The sequence below is a fragment of the Trichechus manatus genome, unplaced genomic scaffold (assembly GCF_000243295.1).
Source record: "Trichechus manatus latirostris isolate Lorelei unplaced genomic scaffold, TriManLat1.0 scaffold00015, whole genome shotgun sequence".
Classification (NCBI taxonomy): Eukaryota; Metazoa; Chordata; class Mammalia; order Sirenia; family Trichechidae; genus Trichechus; species Trichechus manatus.
Genome location: NW_004443951.1, coordinates 579,973 through 586,314, shown reverse-complemented (window position 1 = coordinate 586,314; position 6,342 = coordinate 579,973). Strand labels below are relative to the sequence as shown.

Below are 6,342 nucleotides of genomic sequence, written 5' to 3'. Positions count from 1 at the left end.
GGGAGGTGTGGAAAAGTACAAGCTTTGGTGACAAGGCACACGTGGGTTCACACTTGGCTCCATCACTTACTGCAGTCTGACCTCAGGCCAGTGGCCCAAACTTCACCCTTAACTCATTTCCTGAAGCAAATGAGCCTGTCTCCAACATCCCTCTCAAGTCAGCCCACTCCTTTCTGGCCCTTACTGCCTCAGCTTTGAGGTAGCCCCTCAACATAGGTTGCTACGTTTCAGTAGCCCAGTTGTTCTCAAACTTCAGCAAGCATCAGAATCACCTGGAGGGCTTGTTAAAACAGATTGCTGGACTCCACGCCCAGAGTTTCTGACTGTGGGTTTGTGGTGTAGCCCAAGAATATGCATTTCTACCAAGTTCTCCAAAGAGGCTGATGCTGCTGATCCAGGGACCACACTCTGAGAACCACTGCAGGAGCCTACCTGCTCACTTGATGATTTAGACTGTAAACTCCATGAGGGCAATAACCAGGTTTATTTTATTCCAGTTGTATGACCAGCCTCCGCACAGTGGCTGGACATAAAAGACACTTATTAATGTTGTATTAATGAATGAACTGAATGATCCTTGACCCCTGTGAGTCTAGTCTCCATAGTACAGCTAAAAAAAATAGCTGATTCAGTCAGTCTCCTTATAATCCATTAACAGCTCCCCATCATAATTTTCTCAGAATGGCACCTAAGCCTCTTCATATTTTGATCTCAACACACTTCTTCCAGCTTCTTATCCTAGCACTTCCCTAAACCAAAAAAACAAACAAACAAACAAAAAAACCAAACTCGTTGCCTTCGAGTTAATCCCGACTCATAGCAACCCTCCAGGACACAGCAGAACTGCCCCATAGGGTTTCCAAGGAGCGTTTGGTGGATTTGAGCTGCCTACATTTTGGTTAGCAGCCAAACTCTTAACTACTGCACCACCAGGGCTCCACCACTCCCGTCATGCCTCAAATTGCTTGTTATTCCCAGAATAGGCCAACTTTGGCTGAGATGTCTCCTTTCCTCAATCTCTACCAACTCCAATTCATAATTCAAGGTTCACTTATTCTAAGCAGCCTTCCCTACCCCTCTAAGCAGAGACAGTCACTGCCTTCTCTGTGCTCCCACTGCACACACTTCTTTACAGTATTTATTATATACTATGATGGGATAATTTTAAAACATGTTTCTGAGAAAATGTTGAGTAAGCTCTGGGAGTGAAAGGTGTTTCATGTCCTATTCCTCCATGAAACTACGAGTTCACAAGGTTTTCAACATTTTCAGGTTTCAGGGCCCAGCGCATTGTCTAGATCTGTTATTTTTAGGTGCCGTTGAGTCAGTTTTGACTCACAGTGACCCTATGCACAACAGAACAAAACAGTGCCCTGTCCTGCACCATCCTCACAATCGTTGCTATGTTTGAGCCCACTGTTGCAGCCACCGTGTCAATCCATCTCCTTGAGGGTCTTCCTCTTTTTTGCTGACCCTCTACTTTATCAAGCACAATGTCCTTCTCCAGGGACTGGTCCCTCCTGATATCTAGCCTAATATCTAGCCATTATTAATAATGTTTGTTGACCAAATATATTAATAGATGAAGAGCCAAGTGAAGGGATTCAATGAGATAATTATCTAGATAATTTAAGTATGAGCCTTAAGCCCTCCCCTGCCAGGCCCCTTGAGCTTACACAAACAGGAGAATAATTAGTATTATCTCAGTATTTCAAGGTTATCCACAGACAATCCCTCCAAAGCAATATAGAAACTAACCTGTCCGGCATCTCAGATTCTAAGAGCCTCTGAGTCATTCGACCATTCAACAAGTTTTTACAAAGCACCTATTCTGTGACAGGCTGTCCACCCTCCCAGCATGGGCCTTTTTAAGGATTCTCTGACTCACAATCCTCGGCAATTCAAGCCAGAAGTCACTTAGAACTTAAAGTGCTTAGAACAGTGCCTGGTAGACAATAAGTGACATAAAGTGTTTGCTATTATTACTATTGTGCCCAATGCACAGAAGACGGAAGATCAGAGAGGTGAAGTCACTTGTCAAGCAACACAACAAATAAGCGCAGGGCCACACCTGCTGGAAGGCAAGCAAGGTCCTGGGCTCCAAATCTCACTAAGTTTCCATCATTTGACCGTGCTGCATAAAACAGCAATTGAATTCCAGACCTAGTTTTAAGAAATGGCTCGGCCTTCAACTCGCTGGCCAAAGCACTCCATGCTCCGGAGCTCAGTTTCCCCACATGTAAAATGGGAAGTTTGATCTCTCGGGGATGGCACTTGCAGAAACACCGTCACGCTCACAACGATCCGAGTTAGACGGGGAAAGAAGTACTGCCCTCATTTTACAACAGAGGAAACAGACTAGGAGATGGGTATTGGCCAAGAGTTTATATGGCTGTGACCCCGTCCCACTTCAAGGACAGGATGCATGTGGGAAAACAGGCATCAGGGTCCTAGACCGCCGCCCACAACCGGGTCTTCTCTTCACTCCGCTGTCCCCCGCCCATGACTAGTCCCTCGCTGATACCCACGCTCACCAACTGCTGTTGTAGCCAACACCGCCCGCGTGACCGCCGTGCCGGGCCAGCGCGCCTGCGTGAGAGGCAGCGCCCGCCCTCAAGCCCCGCCTCTTTACTTTTCGCCAATCACAAAGCCGCGCTCTCCGAGGCTGGGACGAGGACGCTCTGGCCCCACCCGATTCTAGGCGCTAGTGAGAGGCTTTCCGGAAGCTTAGCCAAAGAGAGAGAACTCAGCTTTTCCCCAGGATCATAGATTGGCCTGGGCAGCAATGAATAAATCACCGTTCCGGAAGTGCCCTCTAGGAATTAGAGAGGTGTAACTCTATGATCAAAGCCGATCTCATTGGTCTTGAATCTGGTGTTACCTTTCACTGTCAGGCACCCCGCCACTCTGTCCGAATAGGGTGACAGCCCGTGATGGTGTAACCATGACAACACACTGGGCAATGTAGTTTCGCATCTACCCTATGATTTTACAGGCTTTCAATTTAAATAACTTTAGATTTTTTGAATAAAAAAATTAAAGAGCTGGAAAAGGGCTTTTTTTTTTTTTTTTTTAAACAAAGCCCAAGGCATTCTTTAAAACTTGAAATCAAACATTCATTCACAAAATATTTATTAAGCAGCTACCAGGTACCAGGCACTGTTCTAGACACCGAAACTACCGCAGTGAACAAATCAGCCTAACAAAAATCCCTGCCTTCAATGTAGTTTACATTCTGGTGAGGGGAGACAGTCAATAAACCAATACACGAGTGAAATAAAAGAAGTATGTCAGAATCTTTAGGGCCAGGAATAGGATGAGGCAAATGAAGTACTTGCCAAGGGCACAAAATTTAAGGGAGTGCCAAAAAACTCAGCAATCAAGACAAAGAATATCTTAATGCAACATTTTTTAAAAGCTAAAATTAATGCAAAATTCATTTGCATTGTTGATGTTTGAAAAAATATGAAAATTTTAAATAAAGACAGGATCCATCAGTCAGATGGTGTTAAATGCTACAGAGAAAAATAAACCCGGGAAGGGGAATGGAATGGAGGGTGAGTGTTTGCTGTGTAAAATAGGATGGTCAAGGAAAGCCTCATGGAGAAGGTGACATTTTAGCAAAGACCTGAAGAAGGTGAGAGACAGCCTTGCAGCTATCTGGGGGAAGAATGTTCCAGAACAGAGGGAACACGTGCAAATGTCCTGAGGTGGGAGCTGCATATTATTTGTTGTTATTAGGTGCCGTCAAGCCAGTTCTGACTCATAGCGACCCTGTGTACAACAGAATGAAACACTGCCTGGTCCTTTGCCATCCTCACAATCATTGCTATGTTTCAGCCCATAACTCTACCTAATTAATAACACCACCACTCGTCTGTGAGTTTGTTGTACTGTGGAGGCTTGCACGTTGCTATGATGCTGGAAGCGACGCCACCAGTATTTTAAATCCCAGCAGGTGTACGCGTTTCAGTAGAGCTTCCAGATTAAGACAGACTAGGAAGAAAGGCCTGGTGATCTATTTCCAAAAATCAGCCAACAAAAACCGTACGGATCACAAGAGAATATTGTCCAATATAGTGCTGGGAGATAAGCATCCTAGATAGGAAGGCACTCAAAATACACAGTAGCTGCCACAATGGATTTGAGCATACCGACAATCGTGAAGATGGTGCAGGACCAGGCAATGTTTCACTGTGTTGTACATAAAGTCACCATGAGCCCTAGCCGACTCAATGGCAACTGACAACAACAACAACTAACAGCTATGGTTTATTGACTGCCTAAAATGTGCCAGACCCTGGTGATGCCCCATAGGGTTTCCAAGGCTGTAATCTTTATAGAAGCAGACTGCCACATTTTTTCTCTCATGGAGCAGCTGGTGGGTTTGCACTGCCGACCTTTCAGTTAACAGCTAAGTGCTTAACCACTGTGCCACCAGGCTCTTTACTGGTGATTCTCCTGGCGCTAAAACGCTCACAGCCTGCCAGGACCTACAAAGAATGACACGGTGTGATCAATGGTGTAATGGGGGGGCTGAGAAAAGTCCTGTGGGAGCACAGGAGAGGGGGGCTTCACTGAGAAGATGACCTCTGAGCTGGGTCTGAAGGATGAATGGGGCTTACCAGAACAAGAATGGCAGGAGGTTGGGGGCAGGGAGTAACCAGGCAGAGGGACCAGGATAGTTGAAGGCCCGAATAAGGAAATGATAAGCAGTTGTGAGGGAAGTACGGAGGCATGGTGAGGTTAACATCTTTGTTTCTTACAGCTCCTAACACAGTGCTTGATACACAGGCCTGAGTGGTGGTTCTCAACCTTGGCTACATTGGAACCACTGTGTGTTCCCACCATAGAGACGGTGGGTATTGATCTGGGGTGGGCTCAGGCATCAGAATTTTCTAGTCCCTCAGACAATTGATCCTAATGTGCAGGCCGGTGTACAGGGAAGTCACTGGACAACCTGGGGTGGGCGTGGGATGGACACATGTTGTCATCTGCTTTTACAGATCAGGCAAACCACACGACTGGCACGTGCCCACCAGCTAGGAAGCCGGGCAGAGCTGGGCTGGACTGTGCCCTTTTGTCTCTAAGAGCCTTGCTTGTCCTCTGCATCCCAACACTGTGGTTGGAGCTTTCCGCAAGCAGGACAGTCCCAAAGGTTTCACTGGGCAATATCTCCACTCCTGCTTTTGTGGGGATGAGGGGGGACAGTTGGGTGAATGACTTCCTCGGTATAATTCGGAGTCCACGTATTCCAAGCAGCCTTCTATTTCTCCCTGCTCCCTGTGCGCGCTATTACTTCCATTCCAATCTTGGAAAAGCCAGGCATCCGTCCTCTGCACCCTGAGGTGTTAATTATTTCTCAATTAGCAGTTCCCAGGCTGTAGAGCATAGTGGTGTGGAGAGGCCTAATGACTTGCCGTGTTTATATACCCCCACATCTTCAGAGCACTTTACCAATGGTAACTAATTAATGCTCACGACTCCCTTGGGAGGCAGCAGGCCCAGATTGCTGCATTTCACTTCCAGTTTGCAGGAGGCTCTGCAGCCTGGAGTTGCAGAGTCGACTTGAGCCAGCCAAGGCGAGAGTGGATTTGCTCCCCATTGAGAAAGCTGAGGGTGGTTAAATCTGGCCCTATCGCTGCTAGCAACTTCATGTGTGCCATTTCAATCAATGGATAAGTCATTATTGGGTGCTTTGATTTATAGAGCTCATTCCTGGAAAAAACTTCACAAATTCCCTAAAACAGAAAACAAAAGGTCTCATATTTTTAATCAATTCATCTATTCATCAAAAAATAAACAAAAAAGGGGAGGATCCTACACGTGCCTTCGGGGAATTGGCAGTTCAGTGGTAGACTTCTCTCCTTCCACATGGGAGACTCAGGTTTGATTCCCAGCCAATACACCTCATGCACAGCCACCACCCATTTGTCCATGGAGGCTTGTGAGTTGCTATGATGCTCAACAGGTTTCAGCAGAGTTCCAGACAAAGATGGACTGGGAAGAAAGGCCTGGTAATCACTTATGAAAATACAGCCAGTGAAAACGCTGTGGATCACAATGGTCTGTTCAGCAACCAACGATGGAGATGGCAAAGGACCAAGCGGGCAGCATTTTGTTCCATTGTGCATGAGGTCACCGTGAGTCGGGGGCCGACTGGACAGCAGCTAACAACAACGCTATTTGCCTTGGTGCCCCACAGCCTTGGGAACGCACTATGCACTTAGTGGTTTGCACTCGTCACTGACCAGACTGGAAGCCCCTTGAAGGCAGGCACAGATTTTACTCTTTTCTGTATCTGCAGCCCGAGCAGAGGACCTGGCCTAGTGTCAGGGATTA

General features: G+C 46.7%; 1 protein-coding gene across 1 annotated transcript in view; it reads right to left on the bottom strand.

Moving 5' to 3' along the window:
* Positions 1 to 2,594, bottom strand: part of PARS2 (prolyl-tRNA synthetase 2, mitochondrial) — a 6,400-nt gene extending 3,806 nt beyond the window's left edge. The window contains exon 1 of the mRNA XM_004371700.2: positions 2,535 to 2,594. The gene's annotated coding sequence lies outside the window, so the exon portion shown is untranslated. The remainder of the gene's footprint in view (positions 1 to 2,534) is intronic.
* Between the last annotated feature and the right edge of the window lie 3,748 nt (positions 2,595 to 6,342).